Raw genomic sequence first — 13,665 nt, 5'->3', positions numbered from 1 at the left:
AGGAGGTAAGGAAGAGGGAAAACAGATGATCCTTTGTCTTGGTTCTGATCTTGAAGTCATACTAACCAGGGGGAAGGGAAAGGAAAGAAGGAGGAGGAAGAGCACAGATAAGAATAGTTAAAAACAGTGTGTGAAGTAAAAAAATTATAAAGTAAGTTGATTTCACTCACAGTTAAGAGTCCCTGAAAACAAGTGAAGTAAAATCCTACTCCATCCCTCAGTCCAAGAACTGAGCAGAAGGTCCCTTCCAGGGAGGCTTGGTGGTGCTAAAAGGAGGCAAGAAGGATGTGAGATCTCAAAATCTAAGTGATGAAAGGCACGCCAGCCATTCATCCTCCCACTTCAGGCGCTTTTTAAAAAAAAGTTAATCATCGAATTAAATGTTATAATCCAATTTCCAAAATTGTTCTACTCCACTTAAACTGCTGTCACCTCTAATAATCTTACAGGCAAATGCATTCATTTCAAACATCATTCTCTTCAGATTCTGCGGTATCTGAAGCTCTCGATCACTCCACCTTTTTTGTTCCTGCCAGGAATACAGCGGGCTCTTTCTCTAACACTATAGATCTAGCTCCTCTTGCTAACTGTACTCCAAACCACGGTTTCCCCCTGAGGCTTGGTCTTCAGTGCTCTGGCCTGCCTCCCTGCATACGCATCCCTTGAAGAATTTAACCCTCACTTCTGGGATGACAAATGTGAAGTTTCCCTCTTTGGCTAGACATTTCAACATGAGCCCTGGTTCATGTTTCAACGGCTTAGGAATTTCCCCTTGAACATCTAAAACCAGACGAGCACCTTTATCTCCTCAAAATTGGTTTCTCTTACCAGTTATTACATGCCTGATCATCCTGCAGGCATTTTTTTTACTCACATCTTACTCTCTTTTTGCTGCACCCCTCGTGTGCATCCTACCTTCTCCTCTCTCATCTCCCCCGACTAACTCCATCAGTACTCTACCGCTGGATTACTGCACTCGGGTCTACCTCCTATTTCTCCCTTCTTTCAATTCATCTTTGTCACTGCTACCAGATTAATCTTCTGCTAGATACCATGGTATTCTTCTTTTTCAAAATCATACTGCCATTCTTCTTCTTCAGAAGACAGATGGTGTGGTGGTTTTAAAATGCTCCCAGACTCTTTGACACACCTCTCCTTAAAAGGTGGAAACTAATGCCCCTCCCCTTGAATATGTGCTGAACTTACTGGCTTGCTTCTAAGGAATAGAATGTCGCAAGAGAGCTCACTGCTCCCAAATCCCTGACCCACAGAAATTGTTAAGAGATCGTAAATGCTTGTTGGTGTTCTAAGCCACTAAATTTGGGGGTAATTTGTTACATGGCAATAGATTATTAATTCAGAAGGCCTTTCTGCTGCCGAGTGGATCAAATCCAAACTCTCTGCGCACCCAAGGTCTTCCAGTAACTGACTTTATCTTTAAATACAAACACCTGCTTCAGTCTAAGGCCAGTTATTTCACTGACTTAACATGACATGGTAAAATTCTGCTTCTTTAGCCTATGCTAGTCTGACATGAAACGTCCTTCTTTGATTCTGCCTACTAATCTATAAATTTATTTATTTATTTATTTTTGGCTGCGTTGGGTCTTCGTTGCTGCACGCGGGCTTTCTCTAGTTGTGGCGAGAGGCGGCTACTCTTCGTTGGGGTGCGCGGACTTCTTATCGCAGTGGCGTCTCTTGTTATGGACCATGGGCTCTAGGTGTGTGGGCTTCAGCAGTTGTGGCTCGCGGGCTCTAGAGCGCAGGCTCAGTAGTTGTGGCGCACAGGCTTAGCTGCTCTGCAGCATGTGGGATCTTCCCGCACCAGGGCTCAAACCCATGTCCCCTGCACTGGCAGGCGGATTCTTAACCACTGCGCCACCAGGGAAGTCCCTGCCTACTAATCTAAATTCAACACTTTCCTTTTAGGCTCAATTCAAAGTCCACCTACCAAAGAAATTTTTCTATTTTCTAATGCATATAAATAAACATATATCTGATTTCCAAAACTGTAAGTTATTTAAGGGAGAAATCATGACTTTGCTATCTTTATATTCCCCATATTAACAGATACATAGATATACTTTTTGTTTAGAATTAACTTTTATGACCCTTCCTTCAAAAAAAAAGTTTTGAATGTCTTTTAAAAGAGGGCATATACAATAAAGTTTAAACTTTAAAAAGTGTCAAATAGTTTGAGAGTATAATTTGGTAGAATATGTTACCAAAAAAATCTACATGGCTTATGAATAAGCAATTCCATTTCCAAGAATCTATTTTACAGATATAATTATACAAGTAAGCAAAAACAAAAGTACAAAGATATTTTTCACAGCATTGTTTATAAAAGGGAAAACTCAACAAAAAGCAACATAAAATACATCAACAGAGAAAAAATTAAATTAGGGTACAACAGACTACCATAGATCCATTTCAAAAAATGAAACATGTCTACATGTACTGACCTGTTCAAATTGCCATGATACAATAAGTGAAAAAAAAGCAAGTTTCAAGTTTCACAAAGAAAATAAAATATTTAAGAATAAATTTGACAACAAATGTATAAAATCCATCTGAGGAAAACTTTAAAACATTCCTAAAAAAGACACAAATGAAGACTTTAACAAATAGAAAGACATTTCTTATTTTGGAAGAGAAAAAGCCAACATCATAAAAATGTCAGTTCGTTGTATATTAATTTATCAATGTAATGCGATCCCCACAAATATACCAATAATTCTTTTCACTGAAGCTGGAAAACTGATACTGAACTGCATATTAAAAATACATGTGCAGGGGCTTCCCTGGTGGCGCAGTGGTTAAGAATCCGCCTGCCAATGCAGGGTACACGTGTTCGAGCCCTGGTCCGGGAAGATCCCACATGCCGCGGAGCAACTAAGCCCGTGTGCCACAACTGCTGAGCCTGCGCTCTAGAGCCCGCGAGCCACAACTGCTGAAGCCCGCGCCCCTAGAGCCCGCGCCCCTAGAGCCCGTGCTCTGCAACAAGAGAAGCCACCGCAATGAGAAGCCCGCACAACGAAGAGTAGCCCCCGCTCGCTGCAACTAGAGAAAGCAAAGACCCAACGCAGCCAAAAATAAATAAAAATAAAATAAATTAAAAAAAAAAAAAAAAAAAACATGTGCAAGAACAGCCAGGAAAACACCAAACGGGAGAGGGGAGGACTAGTCCTACCAGACATTAAATTATACTATAAAGCCTCTCCATGAAAAGTGCGCTACTAGCCCACAAGTAGACAGACAAAGCAGTGGAGTAGCATGGAAAGTTCAAAAACAGACTGAAGTACAGATAGAACTTTAGTACTGTGTATGATAAAGGGGGCGTCTAAAAATCACTGGGGCAAAAACTGACTTTTTAATAAATGGTTAAAGCAGTTGATTAGCCATTTGGAAAAACATAAAATTAGATCCATTCTTCATACCATACACAAGAATAGGCTCCAAATGAATGAGGGATCTAAATGTAAAACAATGAAGTCATACAAGTACCAGAGGTGGGGAAATGGTGAATTCTTCTCCAACCTTGATATAAGGAAGGGCGTGCTAACTATGACTCAAAATCAGGAAGAATAAAAGACTGATAATTTGATTACATAAAAATGTTTAACAATTTTTTTCTGCATGGCAAAAAAATCATTAACCAAAGACAATAGATAAAATAGGAGAAAATATTTGCATCATATCAGATATCCACAATAAATAAAGAACACTTAAAATTGAGGAAATAAAAAACTAGTAACTTGGCAGAAAAATAGGCAATGAATAGACATGAATATACACACACATACATATACAGACACATATACATGTATACACATTACAGATACACACATGTATATGAACATATGAAAAGATACTAAATTTCACTTATAAAAGAAATACAAATTAAAACTACACTGACATGTTATTTCTGACCTATCAGATTGGCAAAAATTAAACAGTGTGAAAAGTCACCCTTGGCCAGGATATGGAGAACTAGGCACTCTCATGCAGAGCTCCTTGGAGAAATGGCCGCTTCCAGGGCTGAGGCAGAGAAAATAGACAAGGAGGATCATTCTGTGTCAGAAAGTAAGGATGTGTCAAAGCACGGTGGGGGTATGCCGAAAGGACATAGGAGCCAGCTTGAAGAGGCTCCCACTGGCCAAAGCTGGGACAATTTGAGCTTCAAAATAAGTAAGGATCATAAGATAAAGGAAGAATTCATGAGTCTAAACTGATATTTTAAAAAAATAAATAAATGAGAGATAAGGGAACACTCTTTGTGGAAGAAAGCCAATGAACAAATGAAGAGGGAATGATGAAATTTTAAATCCGATTGGGCAACCATTATAAGGCTAATTGAGTCGGGCAAGAATCATGCATGGATTCTAAAGCCTACAAGTAAAAATCTGAGGAGTAACAACAGGTTATTAATGAAAAACATCACTCCACAAGATAGTTATCGTCTGAAAAGGGGGAAAGAGTAACACTCGTCAAACCTGGCAGGCTGGGCCTTAACCAAAGGATCAAAGTCAACATGCCCAGAAGTGGGACAAACAGACATTGTGTGCCTCTGAATATGATGAACTGAGAAGAACACAATGTCCCCTGTGCAGCATTTCTGCCAAAAATGCAAAACCTGAATATAAACATGATGAAACTTCAAACAAACCAAAATTGAAGGATATGCTAATAATAATTGGCTAGCACTCTTCAAAACTGTCAATGCCATGAAACACAAAGAAAGACTGAGAAACTGTTCCAGATGAAAGGCGACCAGATGCAATGTATGGCCCAGGATTTTCTTCCTATAAAGACATTTGGGGAATAACTGATGGAATCTGACTAAGATCTATACTTAGATAATATTATTGTATCAGTGGTAATTTCCTGATTTTGAAAAAGTATAAACTTAATAAATAAGGAGAAAGAAAAGGAAAATTTGGCTGAGAATGCATAACCTGCATCTAACGACGAGGAAACTTCAGACAAACACAAAAGGAGGAATTTTCTACTATTTCCCAAAAAAAGGCACTATATTCTTCAAAAAATGTCGATCTGATGAAAGACAAACTGTAGAAATATTCTAGAAGAAAGGATAGTAAACAGATACGACAAGTAAATGTAATATATAACCCTAGACTGGATCTTATACCACAGGGGAAAAAATGTTATAAAGGACAGTATTAGGTCAACTGACAAAACTGTGATATGGATAGCAGATCGGATGAAAATATTTTAACAACACAAATTTATAAAATAGTTACTGTTGTGTAAGTGAAAATTCCTGTTCTTAGGAAATAAACACTAAAATATGGGTAAAGGGCCATGATATATGTAACATTCTCAAATCATTCAGAAAAAAATATATACACATACACACATATACATATATAAATACACAGCAAGAAAATATGCACAAATGATAAAGTAAATGCGGGAAATGTTAACAGTAAATGAATCTAAGTAAAAATAGTTTTTCTTTGCATTATCCTTGGGTTTTTTCCAACCTTCTTCATTTTTAATGGTTCATCCTCTAAATGAAACTACTACTCAGAATTACCATAAAATAAAGACCAGCAATCTTCAAAAAGAAACTACGCTAACAGTTACTGCTTAAATATTTTAACAATAACTGTATTTCCTAAGTGTTCACTTGAGAGATAAGGAGTCTCAAAATGGCCATGCTATATCCTAAGGAAAACACAACTGGAAAGAAGCTGAAACGTGCAAAAGAAATTCTATCACATGTGGCTAAGATCATAACCTTCTCTAGAGTCAGACTACCTGGCTCTGAACTTGGGCTCCAAGCCCTGAGCTTTCCTAACCTTTGATTTTCTATAAAGTGGGAATGATGATACTATCTATTTCCTAGGGCTGTTGTGCAATTAATGGAATAATAGGGAAAAAAAACAACACATTTGAGCAAAGTGCCCAACACATGGTAAGCCCTCATTAGTATCATTACTATTATTTCTCCTTTGTATTGTAACATATCTGCCACAGGGTAATGGGGCTTTTGGTAACTAATTACAAAGAACACCAGGGAAGAATTCGTTTTTAGCCAGCACCACACAGTAAAGATGCTCTGACTTTAAGGCCCAGTTTTTAAGGTAGAACAGCCCCTGGAGTAAAAAAAAGTCCTCTATCAAATTCTCATGACTTGATGAAAATATCAGTTGAAAAGATCCCATTCTTCCCCATCTTATTTCTGTTTCCCAAGTAAAGTTATGATCCAAATTTTATCCTTTCGACCAGTCTACAACTGACCACAGTACACCTCCCTTGGCAAGTTACCTCACTGGGATATCCAATCTCCTGGAAGCTTGTAAGCTTGCTTAGCTTACTTATCACATCGTTCAGTCTCACAGTCCTCATCGACTCTGAATGAATTGATAAAAATCAAAATTCTTCACCTGCAAGGTCACACCCTAGACACCCAAACAAACCATGCAGAGTTTCCCTCCTCTTGAAGGCCTGCCTGAGCAGTCAGCGGCTTCCCTCCCTGACAGGAATGTAACTACCACTGTTGACATGTTAACTTTCCAGAAGCATCTATCAAGGGTGGACCATCTGTCTCCATTAACCACAGGATGCATAATGGACACTGAGAGCAATTCAACACTCACTGATTAATAAACATTGGCCTTCAAGAGAAACAGCACTGAGTACCAGTCGATACCTTTGTGTTAATCATTCAAAAACAGAAAAAAAATTGTGGCTGAGTTAACTCAAATTAAATGTAAACTTTCATGCAACATATTTCAAAACGCTTCGAAAGAGTAATTTTTAAGCATAAATATCAAATTCACCATATAATTACATCAAAACGATCACACGAAATAATCAAATTACTATCAAATGGAAATAATTTACTAATAACATAGATTTCTAGTACTTATTCAGTACGGCTTTCTTTTAATCTTCATATAATCTTCAGTAAAACCCAAGAATCTCTTTTAAAAATAAAGAAAATAGCCAGCCCTTATTCCTAAATGTTCATTTTCTCTTAGCAGCTTTTTAAATGTACTTATCTTCTTTCATCATCAAAGGCAGCATGAATATATACGAAATGTAAACTCTGTGTCCCCTTTGCCATCTTCTGTACTTTTCTACTGAAACAAACTACAAAATTCTCTTCTTGTTTCCCATTCTTAGAGGAGGAAAAAATTATTCAAGAGGAATAAACAAACTCCTTCTACATCTTCCTTTGTGCTTCCTCTATGGCATTCCCAGACTTTCTGGATGCCAGACCCCCACCAAGTCCCTCCTCTCCACACCAGCAGTTCCTGAAAAAAATATATTCTTACACCAAGAACATCTTTTTCCATTAAGTGACACAAACATCAAACTTCAAAATTTAAAAGATAAAAAATTTCCTCCATCAGGTCTCATTCTCCAAATTTCTTTAAGACATAAAGAGAAGTATTGTCCTACACCCTACAAGGTTAATAACAGTGCCAATGTAAGTCTATGCTTACTTACTATTTATTTTGGAATAAATAATATGTTCAAAGTTCAAAAGGTAAAAAAGAGTATTCAGGGAAAAGTCTCCCTGTCCTCCAGCTACCTACTTCCTTCTCCTAAAGGCATGAAATGTTATAGTTCATTTTTTATCCTTCCAGAGATGTTCTATCTATCCATCCATCCACCCATCCATTCACAGCTGTTTATAAATTCTTCTTTACGCTCTTCTATGCCTTGTTTTTTATTTTTTAAAGGCTTTTTTTTTAAATTAATTTATTTATTTATTTATTTATTTTTGGCTGTGTTGGGTCTTCGTTTCTGTGCGCGGGCTTTCTCTAGTTGCGGCGAGCGGGGGCCACTCTTCATCGCGGTGCACGGGCCTCTCACTGTCGCGGCCTCTCTTGTTGCGGAGCAGAAGCTCCAGACGCGCAGGCTCAGTAGTTGTGGCTCACGGGCCCAGCTGCTCCGCGGCATGTGGGATCTTCCCAGACCAGGGCTCGAACCCGTGTCCCCTGCATTGGCAGGCAGATCCTCAACCACTGCGCCACCAGGGAAGCCCCTAGGCCTTGTTCTTATCTCAGATGGTGTCTTCAAGGATCTAGCGTATCAGAATACAATGAGCTTCCTCCTTCTATCTTAATGGCTATACAGGAATTTTAAAATATGCAGAAACCAGTTTCTGTGTCCCTATTCTCTTGTCCCACAAATTCATTAAATATGCATTGTGCCTGACAAATCCACCTGATTTTAAATAAATAAATAAATACACATTCCACCCCCGAATGTAAATATTTTCTATATACTAGACCATGTTGTTATATCAATGCAAAACTTGTTGGGTGTGATAATTGTATTGTAGTTATACAGAAGAATGTCCTCTTTAGCAGGTATTTAGAGGTGAAATGTCATAGTATCTGCAACTTATATTCAAGTCGTTAAGCAAAATAATACAAATGTATATACCACATTTGATTCAAAAACATACATACACAGAACATGAGGCAAATGTGGCAAAATGTTAACAACTGATTAATCTAGAAGAAGAGTAAATAGGTGTTCACAGTACTGTTTTCCTAAAGGTTTGACATCTTCAAAATAAAAAGGGAGTAAAAAGGCTCTGGCACTCCCATAGGGTCCCCTCATTTGCTACCTTAAACCATAAAATTGTCATTTCCCAACTACCAGGCCTATATCCTAACCTAACCCAATCTCATCCCTCGTACCTTCTTCCGAAAGAAAATTAAAACAAGTTCTTTAGCTATTCTTAACTCAAACTGCTCAAATGTCACGGCTCCTTGGGGTCTTCCCCTACTGCTTGAGTCCTTCTCCCTTCTCTCTCCTTGTCTAGCCACTCTTTGGGGCACTCAGACATTTACTGCATCTTTTCTCGGCCTAAGCACTGGGAACCCAGCGAGAGAGTAAATACCTAGAGGATGAAGCTCTGGATGAATAATCCTTTTGTAATTCCCACAGCACCCAGCTCAAAAAGTGTTTATTGAAAGAACAGGTTTCTCCAAACAAAGAGGGGCAAGGGAACCACCGCTAAGCAATGAGGGAAAGGTCTCAAAGCTCAGTCTTCTTAGAAAAGCTTCTCCAGTCTCCTCAGTTTTTTCTCCAATATGTTATGAAAACTCATCTCATCTTTCCTGTCCTTTCAGATTGCCACAACTGTCTACGCCCTAACACAAGGACAGATTATCCTACTGAGAATGGAAAAACCTGTTCCACAATCCCAAATAAAGTAACTCTAGAAGTCAGAATAGCCAATTCTCTTACATTTTATTTATTTGACATTACTCTCTAACGCTGTCATAAACTGTCAACGATTTGGAGAAAAAAAAAAAGCACCTCTCAGTCACCTATGGAATATTCCTGCATGGTACTCTCCCACCAGTTTGAAACTAAGGGAGACCAGCCTCTGAATGTGTATTTACTTCAGTTAATCAAGGTGATGCCAGAGGCAGCTATCATGTTGACTAAGACAACAACCTGTGTCTAACAACAATACACTTTGGAAAAGTTGATAATAGGAAAATATACAAATGACACCTACTAAAAAATAGGAGCGCTTCTTCTTGAAATAAGACTCAAATTGAAATTGCACAAATTGAAATTTTACAAATGTAAAATAGGAAGATTCTAAATCTATTTCGTTTTTCTCACCTGAGTACAAGTCACAGACCTGGAAGAGATCTTTAAGTTCAACCCTCCAAAAATGAGATCCAGAGAGCTTAAACACCCAGTCCAACACCCCATCACTAGCAAATGAAAGTCAAGCTAGGTTTAGAACTCATATACTCTTCCCAGGCTTCTCTGTCCATTTTACCTCTAAATTTCATAAATTTAACTTTCTGTCCAAAAAAAGCAGAGTGGATAGGGAAGTGGAAGGCCTAACTGTGGTCAGCTATGCCACTAACCAGGTGTGTAAAATTAAGTAAACTGTCTCATCTACAGAATAAGAAGACTAAATTAAATTAGCTCTCAAGCCCCCGCAGAGCTAGAATATACTCTGATCCTTGACAGTGGCGTAAGTAATAGTTGTGTATTTAAATTTGATGCAGTCACATTTTTTATACCAAACTTAGTTACAGCTTAAGCAATTTAAAACATTATTGTAACCCAAACCACATCTTTGTTTACCAAAAATTTCAAAAATACAAAGAATCCTGAAATTCATTATCTATATGATTATTATCACCTGAATTTTGGCAGGATGTCCTTTAGCACAAAATTTTAAACTTCAATCTAAAACCTGTTTGAATGCTTATTTAAATATCCTAAAGAGTTTGGGAAGTCATACATTTCACATATATTTTCCATTCAGCATGGCATCCGCTGTATAAACATACTCAAATCTTTAGAAAGAGTCTGCACCAGCATCTTGTCATAGTAAAACCTGTCTTTGGCTCTGGGCTGCCATTTAGTCAGGCTAAAAAAGTGCCTGTGGGAACTGTCAGCTGTTACTGGCTATTCATACGGTGAATGGGAAAGACAAAAGGGAAAGGAAGAACAAAAGAAACAGAAAAGAACCCAAGAAGGAAAAAAAAAAAAAAAAAAGGAAGGAAATCAAGAGAGTAAAGAACATGGGAAAACAGAAAGAGAGGAGATAAACAAGGAGAGGAATGGCCCAAAATGCCTTGTCAGTACCCCAAGGCCACGGGGTGCCGGCATCCACAAGCCTTTAGACAGACTGAAGACACCTTTAAGTGTTCTTGTTTGTTTTCTTTCTTTTTTTAAAATTATTTATTTATTTATTTTTGGCTGTGTTGGGTCTTTGCTTCTGTGCGAGGGCTTTCTCTAGTTGCGGCGAGCGGGGGCCACTCTTCATCGCGGTGTGCAGGCCTCTCACTGTCGCGGCCTCTCTTGTTGCGGAGCACAGGCTCCAGACGCGCAGGCTCAGTAATTGTGGTGCACGGGCCTAGCTGCTCCGCGGCATGTGGGATCTTCCCAGACCAGGGCTCGAACCCGTGTTCCCTGCATTGGCAGGCAGATTCTCAACCACTGCGCCATCAGGGAAGCCCGTTTGTTTTCTTTTGTTCAGTTCTGGACAGAAAGTTTGCCCAGAGAAGACATGTTTACTTGTGCCTGCTCCTAGTCTCCACATCGAGGATCAGGAGGATTCCAATGCATGAACAGTAACACAGAAGAAGCCATGATCCAAAATACACTACACTGTTTACCAGGAATGTCCGGGACCTGACATGTTCCTGATGAGTCATCTTTCCAGAGCTTGTATCTCAACTCTGAAAGAGCACAATGATCCAAAAAGATGTTTTACCAAGTACTATGTATATTTATACAAATGCAATTCAGTGCTTTCAAACAACTGGTGCTGTCCAGAGACAACAACGAAATACAGTCCGAAGGAGGGCATTTCCAGTCATATCCTCTGGATGCCACTGCAGCCGTCCCTCAACCACACGGGCCCCTTCCTCAATCAAAGGGCTGGGACCTCGGACACAGAAGGAGCCTAGGCTATCAGGCCACCATCATGCTCCCCACACACAAGCAAACGCAGCTATTATAAGGCATGGTTTCTTATACAGATGATCTCTTTAAAAATCTTTTTAAAGCAAATCTGTTGTTGGAAATATTTTTTAGGATCTCAAATGATCTTCTATTACGAAAAATATGTATCTTCAAAATACTCTGCAGTTGACATGAAATGACTAAACAGATTATTGATTCACAAAGCTAATGAAGTCTTTGTTCAAAACTGCTAGTTAGGTAGTAACAAAGATATACATACGGCAAAGGGCAAACTCCTCTGTTGCTCTTCAGAAGAATTAAATTAATAGCAGAAGGAATCTTAATTTTGAACCCTTTAAAAGTTGGCGCAAAGGAGGATTTTGGCATCTTTTTCCATAAAAATAGGAGAAGCCTGCATAGTAACTTCAACAACTAAAAGGCATAAAATAGACAACACATTTCAAAGATGAAATCCAAAGAAAGGCTATGAATGGCATTTTATTTAAAAATACTTTTCACCTGTTGCTATCAAGTACCTGCGTTTTCAGGCAATAATCACTAAAGACTGAAGAGCCCTCACAAATTCTTTTGGGGCAGAGCCTACAAAAAGTAGGTATTACACAATTTTGAAGAGCTAAAAATTAGAAAAAGCTGAAGAAATATTAGTGACACTAAGGACAAAGCTAACGAAGTAAGTGTTCCTAGCATAGCTAACAATGATTAATCTCTCTGGAAACACAGAGAAACAAAAAAAGATAATCGTAGGTTTTTAGAAAATGGACAATATGTGCAATGGATGCATGATACATCAGTATAAAAGCAGAAAGCAAAACAGTTGTCAATGGCCTTGACAATGAACAGATAAGTGTGGTTGTGAACATTATGAAAAGATTCAGTACTAACAAAAATTCCCCTGCAAATAGGAAACAGGCACTAAAGGTCACAGACCATGTACAATTTTGCAAGACAAAGACCTGGGGTAGCATTTTTTTAATGAGTTGTACAAGAATTAACAGAAGTATTAAGCAGGTTCCCAGAAACTCCCCTAGTGGTCTAAATATCGCCCAGTGCCTCTATCATGGAGATGAAAGAAGCAGAAGAATCTTCCAAATTGGGGGTCAACAACCCTTCCAAACTGGAGTGTTCAGGTTCAATTAATTTCCAGGTGTTCTGATGTAGATAGTACAAGTATGGGGAAGGGTGCCCTCGAGACCCATCCCTAACTTCAAGGAGTCCCAGATCTCCTGATCCTGGGACTCAGAAGCAACGCCCCTACACTGAGGCCGGTCTTGATGAACATGGATCTTTCAAAAAGCTAAAGTACTCCTGTGAGGGTTTACCATCCTACCACAATGGGAAAAAACTCAATCATAGCACTTTAGGGCCAGAAACACCTTACTCCACATTCCACCAAGCCCTCATTTTACAGACAAGCAGCCTGTGGCACAGACTTGGACACTCTCCCAAGTTCTGTAGCAAGTGGGAACTAGACCCCAGTGGAAAGAATATAGAGCCCCTAGCACAGCATCCAAAGAGGCAGGTACACGCTAATTATTATTAGAGATAGTAACACTAGTCTAACCTCAATACTCTTTCCACCGAACTAAATAAGATCCGCCACAGCACAGATCTAGAAGGAAAAGGAAGAAGCACATGGAGGTAGGACCATAAAGGACATCCACGGGTGACTTCGGTCAACTAGAGGCCAGGCACCTGGCTGTCAGAGAAACAGAAATGTCAGAAGCTGGAAGACAGGAACCTCAAGAGATGTGGGAAGACAAAGACAGATGTTGCCAAGTGCTAGTGTGTTGTGTCTTAACTCCCTAAAGCACAGGAAGTTTTTCAAAGGTACTGGGGGTGGGGATGGGGGTGGAGAACCAATGAAGAGAGATGGAGAGTGGGGATCACACAGCTGCACCTCCCTCCCTCTGGCTGCTCAGTGAAAATGGGCCCATGGGCCTTCCCCAGCACTCTTGTCATGCAGACCGCCAATCCCAGCCTCAAACTGCCAAGTCTAAAGAATCCAAAACTGCTTCACAGATTCAGTTATGAAGATTATACCACAGATATTCGAGTCAAGAAATGACTGCAGATCTAAATAGCAAATCACATGCAGTTCTTTTCAAAGAAATCAGCAGTAGATCAAAATCTAAGGCTGCATCCATGAAATATAGTCTAAAATCAATTATATGGATGCTAAATCAACTCTAAGATTTAATATGCAACCATTTT

At 39.2% G+C, this 13,665-nt stretch overlaps 1 long non-coding RNA gene across 1 annotated transcript in view; it reads right to left on the bottom strand.

The window, feature by feature from the left end:
* The window catches only part of LOC118900830, a 161,500-nt gene extending 161,232 nt beyond the window's left edge, over positions 1 to 268 (bottom strand). The window contains exon 1 of the long non-coding RNA XR_005021233.1: positions 171 to 268. This is a non-coding gene — a long non-coding RNA (uncharacterized LOC118900830). The remainder of the gene's footprint in view (positions 1 to 170) is intronic.
* Positions 269 to 13,665: the final 13,397 nt, after the last annotated feature.

Source organism: Balaenoptera musculus, chromosome 9 (assembly GCF_009873245.2).
Source record: "Balaenoptera musculus isolate JJ_BM4_2016_0621 chromosome 9, mBalMus1.pri.v3, whole genome shotgun sequence".
NCBI classification, from domain to species: Eukaryota; Metazoa; Chordata; class Mammalia; order Artiodactyla; family Balaenopteridae; genus Balaenoptera; species Balaenoptera musculus.
Note: the sequence above shows the minus strand (reverse complement) of the source record. Positions and strands in the feature narration are given on the sequence as shown.